Source organism: Myotis davidii, unplaced genomic scaffold (genome assembly GCF_000327345.1).
Source record: "Myotis davidii unplaced genomic scaffold, ASM32734v1 scaffold6, whole genome shotgun sequence".
NCBI lineage: Eukaryota > Metazoa > Chordata > Mammalia > Chiroptera > Vespertilionidae > Myotis > Myotis davidii.
Genome location: NW_006383011.1, coordinates 4,649,843 through 4,663,280, shown reverse-complemented (window position 1 = coordinate 4,663,280; position 13,438 = coordinate 4,649,843). Strand labels below are relative to the sequence as shown.

Genomic DNA, 13,438 nt, shown 5'->3' with positions numbered 1-13,438 from the left:
GCCCCTGAGGGAGGAGTGTACTTCATATAAGGAACAGCAAATAAGGCAACCCCATAGCTGGACTGAGTAGGTGTATCTTTGAGATTCTATGTCATGAGAACTTTCTTATTCTTTTTTACATCTGCATCCTGTTCTATTGTATGTGTGCACCATAGTTTAAGCAGTCTCAGCTGATGGAAATTTAAGAGACTCTTGGAATTTTGGTTCTAGTAGTTACCTTTGCAGTGTTAGAGAACAAAATTCAACTTAAAACATTTGAAAATCTGATTAGCTTTATTAAGTGATTCATGAATCGAGCAGCATCCCATCGAGCCATAAAAGGACCCTCCCAGGGGTTGTACAACATGGAAGATTTTTATACTCAAAAAGAAGGTGGGACTAAGAAGTTAAAAGAATGGATTATTTCCGGCAAGGACAACTTTCCTTAGGGGAATGCAGGACTTTTTATCAGGCAGATCACCTCATCACTAGTGTCGATCAGGAAATTCCAGACTGATTGACTTAAAATTTCACTCCTGGGAGAGGCTGAAACTGCAGTTAGGTTAGTTAGTACGTTTTGGTTTGGTGCTGAACTCCATTTTGTCTTCTTTTTTTTTTTTTAACAGTAGCCTCCTTAAAAAATAATATTCAGAAAAAAGTAAAAGCATGATTCTTGTTTGAACAGATACAAGAATGAACGTGTGTTTAAGGTTTTACTTTACTCCTTAATTAGTGAGGGAACCAGACCAGTGTTATAACAGGTTCAGAGGGAAAGTCATAGAAACACAAATTTAAATGTAATAAAGGGTTTCTATTACAAATGGAGGCAACACTGTCTTTGCAAAGGGGGAAGGAAGTCAAAGGAAACTCTACTGTTATCTGTGGAAGAGGAGTTCTTGGGGTGCCACTGGGATAAAAATTTCAAGAGCCCACATAGGAGAATGTGGTGCCGTAGGAAGCTTATTCCTGTGGACTCGAACCCCTGAGTTTCCACGGTCCCATTTCCCTTTGTCCCCGCAAGGAAGAATGTAGCTGTGGCTTCAGCAGAGCTAGAATCGGAGCCAATGTCCAGAAATTTTGCTCCATATTGGAGCAGTGTCCAGTCCAGCATTAGACTAGCTTAGTTTGTGGTCCCCACTGCAGTCCATCAGTCCATTGCATAGCTGTGGGCACATGGGCGCATGCAAGAGAGCCAAGAGCCAAGAGCCAGCAGAGCAAGCTCCTTTGTTTAGGGGATTATGTAGCCCATATTTCTGTGGGCTTGCAGTGGTCCTGCCCATTCTGGCCAATGATCTGTGTTCCAAGGTTTGACTGACAGGCACCTTCCCTAGTCACACCAACTTCACTACACATGCATCTACTAGTATTTCCCCTTTGTTGGATCCCTTCCCTCAGTGATCTGTGGGGAATGGGCCAGTGGTTCCCTGGGGAATGCAAAGTTGCAGCTTCCTGATCAAGTTTTTTTTTTCTTTTCCCCTCCCTCTCTCTCTCCCTCCCTCTCTCTCTCTCTCATCAATCAAAAACATATTTAAATAAATAAATAAATAAATAAATATTTAAAAGCTGCAGTTCAAGCTAACCCACCGTTGACTAACATATTATCTATTCTCCTTCATTATTAAATATATAACTTCAGATGGCCTGAGAAGGGGAGGTTTGCCTGTAGACCTTCCTTTGATTCCTTCAAGTTCTGTGGTTGGACGTGGCTGTAACAGGCAGCTTCTAAGATGGCCCCCAGTGGTCCCCAACTCTTGATATTTACACCACTGTATAACTCTCTCCCTTTGAATGAGGGCAAGACCCCTGACTTGCTTTAACCAATAGAATGTGTTATATAGGATGGGCTGTCACTTCCATGGTTAGGTTACATACGATAGAGAGTAACTCCTCTTTTGCCAGCAGGCGCTCCCTTCCTGGCTTTGATGAAGCAAGTTGCCATGTTGGAGGGGCCTACATGATAAGTGAATGAGGGTGGACTCTGGCCAAAGCAAGCAAAGAACGGAAGCCTTCAGTCCAACAACCTCTGAGGAGCAGATTCTTCTCTTCAAGCCTCCAAATAAGACCCCAACCCTGACAACACCTTGCCCCTGCCCCTGAAACAGAGGACCCCACAGCCTACCAGTTTCCTAACCCACAGAAACTGTGAGATAGTAAATATATACTAGTTTAAGTCACTAAATTTGCAGTGATTTGCTATGTAACAATAGAAAATGAACATAATGGCACTATTGGAAGAGTTGGCTTTCAGCCCTGGCCCCCAGTTAGTGGCCTACTCATCTCTTTCCAACCCCTTCTTTATTTGGAATCTTGATGGGCCTCCTGTTCATCTCTACAGACACTCCACTCCCTTCTCCTAGACATCCTTTAGGCCTAGAGGGGTGTATATACTCAGCTGGTGCTGCCCCTGACAGCAGTGCTGCCCTTGGGAGGATGGGCCAGGGGACAATTTCCTGCAAGCCCTGGGAATGGCTCAGGGCCATTTATGCAGGGAATTCCAGGGCACTTGGTACTCAGAGCATTCCAAAGGCGGGGCTTCAGGTCCTTGACTACACGCGCCCCCGCTCCTAGACCCCGCGCCCCTTTACAGCCCCTTGCCCCAAGACTCTCCATCTCAAATGAAAGAGCTTCTCAGCTAAAGAAGGAGCAGAGCAGGCCCCTCCAAAGCACATGGCCGCGGCCAGGGGCCCCTCTCACCCACTCTATGGCCAGCACGGTACTCATGAGAAGCACTGGATGGGGGTCAGGTGGATTGGATCAGACCCAGAGAGCTGCCTGCGGAGCCTAAATGAGTAGAGCTGCTGCACATCTGAGGGGAATCTTCAAAGAGAGAGAGGCTGAGCTGGATGGTAAAAGTGGGAGGACTTAGGAGGGGAATGGGAGGGCACCCAGGAAAGCAGCCAGACCTGAGTCAGTGTCCCAAAGGTATAGTCTCTTTAGGGTGGAGTGGCAAAGAGTTTGGGCTGTGAAGTCGGAGGGCATCTGTTTAAATCCTGCCTGCCTCTGCACTCTGATTGTATGATTTCAGGCAAATTACTTAAACCCACTGAGTGTCAGTTTCCTCATCTGTAAAATGGGGGTAAGAACTATCCGTTCCATAGGTTCATGGAGAAGATAAATGCCTGCAAAGTGCTTCATGAATATTGGCTACCATTAGGGAAACTGAGGGCTATTTTTTCTGCTCCCTGGTGCTACTTGCCTTGCCTCAGAGGGAGAATGAGGAGGGCTTATTCAGTTGCTTGAATACTCACTTGCTCAACAAGCTTTTATGGAAACTCACAGAGCATGGTCCTAACTTAACCCCTCCTTCCTCACACTCCATGAGAACCATGACGGGTCAATGGGAAGGTGCTACTGGAGCGTGGAGATACAGGTTCTGTGGTGCCTTCTCTCAATGACAGTGTGCCATTGGGCCAGGCATGGCACTGGTCCCTGTTGCCTCCTCTGTTAGGGTAGTTACCAGTGTAACCCCTCAAAATATGGACCACTGACCTGTAGCCTCGGCTTCCTGGATCATGTTAGAATGCAAAATCTCAGGCCCCTCCTCAGAGTCAGAGCCTCTGGGGTGGCCCCTGAAATCCCCCTCGCTAGGGGATTTTTTGCTCACTGAAGTTTGAGGATCCCTGGGGTGAGCTATCAGAAATCTTCACAGAGCTGGCTCCACAGATCCTCCTGGGTGCCCATGGGCTCGGCCTCACTTTTATAGGCACCTGCGGGGTTCTGGGGAAACATGTCCCCTGCTGCCCATTAGAGTTTAGAAACGGCTATGGTGTGAATGTTTGTGTCTTCCCAAATGCATCTGGTGAAAATCCCGAAAGGTGATGGTACGAGAAGGTGGGGCTTTGGGGAGGTGCTTCATCTTGAGGGTAGAGCCTCGTGAGTGGGATTAGTACTTTCACAAATGAGGCCCCACAGAGCTCCCTACCCCCTCTCCTCTAGATGATTCAGTGAGAAGTCTGCATCCTCTAAGAGCGTGCTAACCGGACCTTGCTGGCACCCTGACCTTGGATGTCCAGCCTCCAAAACTGTGAGATATAATTTTTTTATTGTTCTTAAGCCACCCACTGTATGCTATTTTGTTATAGCAGCCTGGACAGATAAGATACAGCTGGGCTGGGGGCCCAGTGCAAGGAAATTCAGGGCCCCTGTTCAAAAGCAGGAGAAAAGCTTTTTTCTTTCTTCTGTGGGCTCTGTCTTGACTCATCGTGTGTTTTTAAATTTGCTATTTAATGTCATGCCCTCTAGGCATGGGGAGACTTGGGTGAGTACAACCCTCAGGGCCTTCTGGGATACTGCCCCAACCCCCACCCTCCCTGTGTTTGCACCCAGGCCTCTGCTGAGGGCACTGCAGCTCACAGGGTGACCTCTGAGCTCCTGTTGGAGCAGAAGTGATTACAGCTGGAGGAAAGTGCAGCCAGCAGCAACCTGGTATTTAGGGTGATTAACGAACGGACTGGAAATTTCCTCTGCTTCGGCCTCAGCCTGCACCTGAACTGTGGCCGATGCAGCAGTCCATTTCTGTATAATGTCTTTTGACAGCTGGAAGGAGGGCAAACCCAAAAGACTAACCCAATTACAGTGAAGAATCTGGCTGTTCTCTGCTGACAAGGTGAACGAACACAAGGGCATCCCAATCGGGGGTTCAGTGCCTTAGGACCGGCCAGCTGCCGGCAGAGCCCGTGCTTTCCTGTCCAGCTCCCCTGCATATGTTTACTCTGCGACAAATGGTGGCTGTGACTCCTGGGCTGTGTCAGGTAGGGTAACGTGAAGAGAGCCAAAGTGGTTTGGCTTCCATGTTCTCCCCTAGCCAGACCTGAGATAGGTCCGCCCAGGAGAGGATATAGTGGTAGTCCCTGACCAGGAACTCGGAAAAGCTGTGGTCTCCTCCTTGAGTAGACATTGAGCCTCCCTGGGCCCCAGGATTCTCATCTGTAACATGAAGGTGTAAAATTAGATTATTCCCAGCTCCCCCTCTCCCTTACTTAACATTTAATATGGTTAAGGACTTAAAAGGCATTTCAGCCTGGGAATTAATTTTACGGGAGGAGCACTGGTAAAAGAACATCGGGCAGAATGGGATATAAACCAGAAGGTGTTACACCCATGAAAGGCTAAACTGTCATGAGAGTGTGACGTTTCTTCATAGGCAATGGCGAGCCGTTGGGCATCTACAGAGGACAGGGCTGTGTTCAGAGCAGCACCTGAGGAAGGTGTAGTGGGCGGCCAAGTTTCAGAAGAATGGAGGAGAAAAGAATCCAGGTAAGTCGTTTCCAGCAGCACTTCATGGAGCGGCCGACAGCCTGCAGAGCCACACGCCCACGTTTTATTGTGACCTCTGCCACACATACCTCACTCATGACTCACCTGCCGTGAGAAAGACAAAGAGAATGAGAAAGATTACTGCCAGAAATGGAAGCGCAGGCTCAGAGTCCAATTGGCAAAGCACCCAAGATACCTCTACTCCCTTCTCTGCTCCTCCTCCTGCGGAGGAGATGATCCCTCCTCCCCCCAGTCCCCCTGGCCCTCCCATGATGCCAGGGATGGGCCCTTCCCTTCTTGGGATGATGTCAGCTGGGCTCCCAATGGTGAGACCTCTCACCCATCCCCTGATGATGTCCACTGGCCAGGAATGACGCCACCAGACAGATAAGGAGAGAGGGGAGCCTCTTGCTGTCAGTTTTGTATTACTTCTCCACTTCACCAGGCGACCATGGTGCTGTGACTTTGGTTTTCTTCTAATGGCATGACAAGGAAGACTTGCTCCCCTTTTTTTTCAGAGAGAATAGTTTTGGGGGGGGAGTAGGGGGATAAAAAAAAAGAGGCACGTTTCATTTGTATTGTGAAATTTGAAAATAAATTGTCAATTCTTTTAGTTAAAAAACATAAAAGAATCCAGGTAAGAGGCTATGCATACATATATGTCTTCACCTTTACCAGGTAGCACCAATCTGCTTGCCTAAGGCTGTCCTCCCTCCCTCCCGCGGGCGAAGAGAGTTCTCCTTTCGGCAAACTCCCTCTATAACTTGGCATTCTCAGGCCTCTACATTTCTGCCAACCACATGGATGTGAATCAACATTTCATTGTAATATTAACTTGCGTTTCCCTGGTGAGTAGTGCATTTGAATGTCTTTTGTGTGTTTATTGGATATTAATGTTTCCTCTTCTGCGAATTTCCTGTTAAGTCTTTTGTCTATTATTTTTTTTAATGTTCTTTTAAAATGTCCACCCCCATAGAATCTGGATACTAATCTTTCATCAGTTATCTGCAATGCAGATGTGTTTTCCCAGTTTGTATTGGTCTTTTAACTTTGTTTATAGTGACTTTAGAAAAGCAGTCAGGTAACTGTAACAATTGAATTTGTCAGCATTTTAATTTATGGTTTGTTCTTTGGTGTATTTTTGAGAAATCCTTCTCTACCCTCAAATCACAAAGCAATTTTTAAATTTCTCCTGTATTTTAAAAAGTTTTAAGGTTTCCTTTCATCTTTAGGCCTTCACACACCAAATTTATTTTGTGTAGTAGAGACCCTATGCACAGATTCATGCACCAATGAGGTCTCTTGGCCTGGCCTGCAGGGATCGGGCTGAAAGTGGCCTGGTGCATGCATTTGTCCAGGGAGTGTCTGGCCTGTCTCTCCCAGTCCCAATCAGCCAGACCTCAGCAGTAAGCTAACCTACCATTTGGAGCATCTACCCCGTGGTGGTCAGTGCACGTCATAGTGACTGGTCAAATGGTTGAACAAATGGTCACTTAGCATATTAGGCTTTTATTATTTTGTATATGATGTAGGGTATGGTAAGGTAAAAATCCAATGCTATCACTTTCCATATGGATACCAGATGGTCCCAGGACCACTATTGAATGCCTCATGGCCCTTCCCCTTCCTCCCAGGCCAGGAAGAGGGTTACATAGGTGAGGGTTAGACAACTCTTGGGGTTGAAGGGTCTGCAGCATGGGCCGGTCCCTGGGTGCCCTGCTTGCCCACACTAGTCCTGCCCTCTCTCCCCTTCCAGAGGACTCAGCCCATGGCAGAAAGGCTTGTGCCAGCATGGACACACACAAGACTGGGTCTCCTGCCCAGGAATGCTGGTTCCTGAGACAGAAGAGTCTTTGTGAAAAAGGGAGAAGAAGAACCCTGATGCCTCCTGTGGGCTCCAGGAGGAAGAGGGAGGGATGCCTGGCACTGAGGGGAGGCAGGGCCTGGACTGGAGCCTCCAACGTGCGGTGAGAGACTTTCTAGATTTCTGAGGCTTCTGGGGTGAAGGGGCTGGGTCCCCTGGAAGGGAAGAGAGAAAGCAGGAATAGGGCCTTTCTCCTCTCACTGTCCTGAGGGGACCCGGCAGGCTCTGCCCCGCCTTCTTTCTAGAATGTTGGGGATACTTGAGGGTATCCCAGAAAGTTGAGGCTACGGCACAGATATGGAACAGATAACAGTGGAAGTAGAGAAAGATTGTCTTTTAATTCTCTTTCAATACTTCTAATTGTATCTGGGGGAAAGACTCCCTTTGGTCTAACCCAGCGGTTCTCAACCTGTGGGTCGCGACCCCTTTGGCGGTCGAACGACCCTTTCACAGGGGTCGCCTAAGACCATCCTGCATATCAGATATTTACATGACGATTCATAACAGTAGCAACATTATAGTTATGATGTAGCAGCGAAAAGAATTTTATGGGTGGCTCACAACATGAGGAACTGTATTTAAAGGGCCAGAAGGTTGAGAACCACTGGTCTAACCCTTCAACCCTGTGGAATGTTTGCTAATCCCCCCTTTTAACTCTGAGAGACTGGGCCTGAGGCTTTGGAGACCTGGGAGCTGGGGTATCTGAGTAGATATTTAATAACGTTGCTTTGTTTGTGTTGTATTTGCTTGTTGGGGGTTGCCTTCTATTCTGACAAGTGATGGCGGTTTGCTATTAGTGATGCTAATAGAAAGTTTCCTTTTAATACATGTATTTGAGCAAAAGAAAGCCGCCGTATGTGTGTAAGATCACATTTAGGTGAACATCTGGATAAAGAGATGTCGAAAAGGAGGGTCAGCAGAATGTTGATGGCAGTCAGATCCCGGTGATTTTTGTCTTCCTTATGCTTTTTTTTGTATTATTTGCATTTTTTACAATGAGCATACATTATTTAAAATATCAGAAAATAACTACTTTTGTTATGGAGAAAGGTACATAGGTTTAAAGGAACATACTAAATACATAATAATGCAAGGAATATATGGCTTTAGCAAGATGGTTGACTTGGCCTGGGTGACTTTGTGCTGGGAGACTATGAGGACCGGCCCAGGCAAACAGCCAGGACAGCCTACCTGTCACAGGAAAATTGGGCACCTACTGCTGGGGGTTGGGCCTTGTCTTTTCAGCCCTGTCCAGAGGATTTCATTTCAGTGTCTCACCAACAACTTTTGAACCAGGTAACAGCATTGACCAGTTGACGAGCTGGGACCGAGTTTCTGTGGTGTGTTAGACCAGGGGTCCTCAAACTTTTTAAACAGGGGGCCAGTTCACCGTCCCTCAGACTGTTGGAGGGCCGGACTATAGTTTTAAAAAAAAGCTGTGAACAAATTCCTATGCACACTGCACATATCTTATTTTGAAGTAAAAAAACAAAATGGGAACAAATACAATATTTGTATTTGTATGTGGCCCGTGGGCCGTAGTTTGAGGACCCCTGTGTTAGACCTTTGCGTTGCCTGCATTTAGATGCCTCAGGTTGGGGTGGACAAAGGGAATTTGGCCAGGGTCTCGATTTCTCTTCCTGGTGCTGTCCTGTGAATGGTCTTGTTGTAGAAGACCGAAAAAACCCAAGCACCGCTCAGAGAAATGGAGGTACACACCTTTATTACGCCGGCAGTCTCAGAGCAGTTGCTTCCAAAGTCTGAGCAAACCAATATGGTGGAAACTCTTTTTTTATCCCCTTTGGTTTCTTTGTCCCCCAAATCTGGATGGGACTTCCAGACCTTTCCTGGGCTTTGCAAAAAGCCCTGTGTGTTGGGATGGGGTCCTTGAGACCATATCTAAGGGCTTGGCCTGGTGCCAGCGCTGATAACCCCCTCTGGGGGTTGTGTATTGTTCATGGTTTATGGCCGCTGAAAAATGTGAGCATTTAGGTAACAGGTCTTGCAAGACCAGATTGTGGAGAAAGGGGCAGTGACTTAATTATAGGTTATCAAGAATGTACATTAGGTTACTGGCACAGATTCAGATTGCTAGCCTCCCAAACATCAGGGTTACATTGAGTTAGCCTTTTAGCCTTCTCAGTCTGTTGTTCTAGAGCTGAACAGCCTTCTCCCTGTAGGCTGTTCCCCATCTGCGGAGTGACCACTATTTGGCTCTCTTCCCAAAGAGTCCTGGCAGCTAGTGCCAGTTCGCTCCTCCGCAATGTAGGGCGTCATTTAACAGGAGCCCCTGGGGTGATTGATTCCTCCTGTGTAGCCACCGGAATCCTCCTTCACCACCCTCAGGAAAAGGCTTTTTCAGATCACACCCTGAATGACTATTTAATCTTTAATGGGGCCAACACGTCCAGACAGAACAAGGAGCAGACAGTGACTCCCGCCTCCTCCTTGGGGATTTACCGGGCTTCATGGTCTGACTGCTGTGCTGTGTGTCTGATTACGGGGTGGATGGGGATTGAGCCCACAGTGTCTTCCATCATGAGATAATACAGACCATGTTGTCGCTAATCCATCGGCACAAGACAGCCACAGGCCCTGCCCTCCTGGGGTGGCAGTCAGTCTGATGGAGGAGGCAGACTAATGAGGGCAGGTGTGAAGAGCGTTTGCTGCAGCATGTAGCAGTGGTCACTGAAGGGGGCGCTGAGAGGGGTGTCTGAACAGAAGACTTAGAATGAGACACTGCAGGGGAGGGGAAAATTTCCCCTTTTAGTTATTCTGACTGGCCTAATAATCAAGTGGACATGAGACAGATCAACAGGAGAAAATGATCAAATGTAGTTATGTATGTGCATACAAGGGTTCCTGTAAGACAAGGGGACCCAAGGGCAAATCTGACAGGTGAGGTTTCTATGCCATCTTGAGCCAAGGAGAAAGGGAGTAATGGTTTATATTTCTAAGAGAAGGTAGGCAATTCACAGAGAGAGATGGGAAGGAACTAAATATTTGGTAAACAAATTCTTGCAGGTCTACCCAGAAACAATGGGACACAGAGGGGAGTCTAACAAACAGACTTCCTGGGTTCCTCCCTGTCTGCCACACTTAGTTTATGTTAAAACATAGTTGTCTGTGATTATAGCTCTCTTCCTGGAGCAGGTTCTCGGGCTAAATTCCTTTAGGCAATTTTTGGAGAAGGTCAAAGTTTCTTCCTGAGGCTTGTTTTTAAAAAATAAACCATCTTAAAATAAACAATATTCCAAAAAAAAGGGCATATTTGGTGGGAAACCTCTCCTCCACTTCAACTCAAAGAAAGAATTCACCAGATGAGGAGAGGTGGGAAGGAGTGATCCAGGGAGAGGGAACAGAATATGCCAAAACCCAGATGCCAGAGGGACCCTGCTGTGTTCAGCTGGGAGAAGAAGAGAGAATAAGCTGGGGAGACCGGTAGGGCCCACATCCTGTTGGACCTCCTAGGACAGGAGTTCTCAACTGAGGGCAGTTTTGACCCCCAGGGGCCTTTGGCAAGATTGTCACAGCTTGGTTGTCACAAATGTGTTTGTGTTTGTGTGTGTGTGGAGCGGGGCAGTGGCTCCTGGCATCAACTAGGTGGAGGCCCTGGATGCTGCTAAACATCCTGCCAGGCACAGGACAGCCCCTGGCAACAAAGAATGATCCAGCCCCAAATGGTCAATAACGCTGGTGTTGAGAAACTGGGTCTGAAGACTTTGTTCCTCCTTCTAAAGCCAAGAGGAAGCTATAACCGAGTTTTACAGGAGAGGGACAGGATCAGATTTGTGTTTTAAAGTGATCAGCCCAGCTGCTCTGAGGAAATGTTGAGATCTAGCTGTTCTAGTTCAGGGCCCCTCCTAGTAGTACTGGACTCTTTTCTCCAGCGTGGGAATTTCCAGCCTTCTGGACTGCTTCGTGGACCTCTAGGCCTCTAGGAAACCCCATCCAGGTCAGAGAAACCAAGTCAGACACTTAGTAAGAACTAAGCAGACCAGGGGGGTTTCCACTGAGCACAACAGGCACAGCACTAGGGCCTGTAAAATGCTTAAGGCCCATGTGTCAGGCAGAAAATGGTCCCCCAAAGATGTCCTAATCCCCAAAACCTGTGAATATGTTACTAGACACGGCAAAGGGATTTTGCAGATGTGATTAAACTAAGGAACTTGTGAAGTATGGTAGCAATCATCTCAGGTAGAAACTGTAGTTTAACTTTAACCCTGCTGTTTGGCTTCTGTACTTATTTGCTTTAACAATAGAAAAGTTATTTTGATTTCCTGAATTATATAAATCATCCCATTCGATTGAATGCCTTATTGATTGTAACGTGACTATCCCATTGATTGTGGTCATACTGGTTTTAGAAAGCACATTCCGCTGTACCTGGGAACCAGGACAGCACACTTATCCCAAGACCCGAGGGCTCCAGATAATGTGTTTCTGTCAACTCAGTGGTTCCAAGACCCGAGGGCTCTAGATAATGTGTTTCTGTCAACTCAGTGGTCCGAAGACCCAAAACTATAATTAATCTCTGTAGATAACTAATCGGCTCAATCTCGCTTCTGTAACTGCTTTGTGCAAACCAGGGTCCTCATTCCAAACCCTGGGATGTAATCAATACCTTTGTGATCTTTGCGTATATAAATATGATGTTGGGGCTGGGGAGGGCACTGCAAGATTTGGGAGAGCGAAATGCCTTCTCGTAGTCCTGCATTTGCAATAAATATGACTCCTTAATTCGACTTCTTAAGGCGTCCTTGTGTGATTCTCGGGGTACATTACAACACTTGGAATGGCAAGATTACCCTGGATTATCTGGGTGGGCCAATGTAATTAGAAGGGTCCTTGTAAGAGGGAGACAGGAAGGTCCGATTCAGAAGAGATATGGTGACAGAAATGGCAGGGGGCATGTGTGTGTGTGTGTGTGTGTGTGTGTGTGTGTGTGTGTGTGTAGGGGAAGAGATTTGAAGATGCTATGCTGCTGGCTTTGAACATGGGAGGTGGGGCCAGTACAATAAAATAATAAATTTGTGTGCCACTAAATTTCTGGCAATTTGCTAACATAGCAATAGGAAACTAATACAGCCTGGGAGAAGTATTAATGGACTCTGGCATAAAAAAACACACCCTGCAAAACTGAAATGAATAATGACATTTTTCAAAACTTATTTTATAATATTTAATCGATGCAAAAATGTGTAAAGGCTAATATAACACACAACCAAGTATTATCCACTCAAGTTAAGAAATAACCCATCCAACTTCATTTTCCTATCTTCCTTCGGGAGGTGATCAGTATCCTAAATTTGGCATTTATTATTCCCATACAGTTTTATATCTGTATCTCCAATCAATATGTAATTTTGCATGTTATTTTATATGTGACATCATGGTGTGTGTTTTCCTATGCAACTTTTTCTTTTATATTTAATGTGCTTTGAGATGTGGGTGAAAGAGGCCACATGCTAACCTGACAAGCTCAGGGAAGGCCTGCACGGTGGTCTTGCAAACTCAAGACCTAAAGTAACCACAAAGGATGGTCTAAAATTGAAACTTTAACTAAAAGAAGTTATGGTAGGTAGTCATGTCCTAGGTCGGTATTTTCCCTGAGAACGTCAATCTTTACCTTAACTTTTTGCATCTAAGATGACATACCTACGAAACCTCAGAGTCAGTTGTAACTTCCCTTTTTCTGCACCCCTTGGGGCACAACCAAATGTGCCTGGGGGTCAGGACAGAGACCATAAATTCCTTCATTGATATTGTTACCATGTTAAATGTTACTATATCCATCTAAGTAAAAGAAGTTTGTGTCAATCACTTTACTTTTTATCCAATCCCAGAGGTCTCCTCCATTTGCTTTCTATCACCAATAGTTTTCATGTAACCCACTACGTCTCCTCCTTTGATTATAATGTATAAAACAAAGTGAAAAACTGCCATCCTCCGGAGCATTATCCCAATCCATTGAGATTCTGCTTCCTGGCAATTGTCGACAGCTTGGCTCAAATAAATTCACAAAAAATTCTTTACAGGTTTGAATGTTTTTATGTTAACAGAAAATTGTTGAATTATTCTAGTGACTACGTGTTACTGATTGCATGAGGGAGTCATGCTTAATTTATCAGTTCTGCTCATCAGCATTTAAGTTGTTATCAGTTTGGCTTTTACAGACAATGGAGCCATAAATATTTTTGAGCTTGTCTCTTGGTGCATTTCTGCAAGGGTTTCTCCAGCGTTGATTTCTAGGAGTGAAATTGCTGGGACCTTAGATGAACAAGTTTTCCAGAGAGTTCCAAAGTGCTCCTCACAGAGGTCATGAGCTCTTTGGGGTTC

At 46.1% G+C, this 13,438-nt stretch overlaps 1 long non-coding RNA gene across 2 annotated transcripts in view; it reads left to right on the top strand.

Moving 5' to 3' along the window:
- LOC102759567 overlaps positions 1 to 13,438 on the top strand; it is a 37,440-nt gene that overhangs the window by 4,124 nt on the left and 19,878 nt on the right. The window contains exons 2-5 of one of the 2 annotated variants that reach the window (XR_001512299.1): positions 3,916 to 4,003; positions 5,123 to 5,235; positions 5,914 to 6,083; positions 6,992 to 7,536. This is a non-coding gene — a long non-coding RNA (uncharacterized LOC102759567). Of the gene's footprint in view, positions 1 to 3,915; positions 4,004 to 5,122; positions 5,236 to 5,913; positions 6,084 to 6,991; positions 7,537 to 13,438 lie in introns of those variants that run through there. The other variant, XR_436459.2, reaches the window with a different exon arrangement.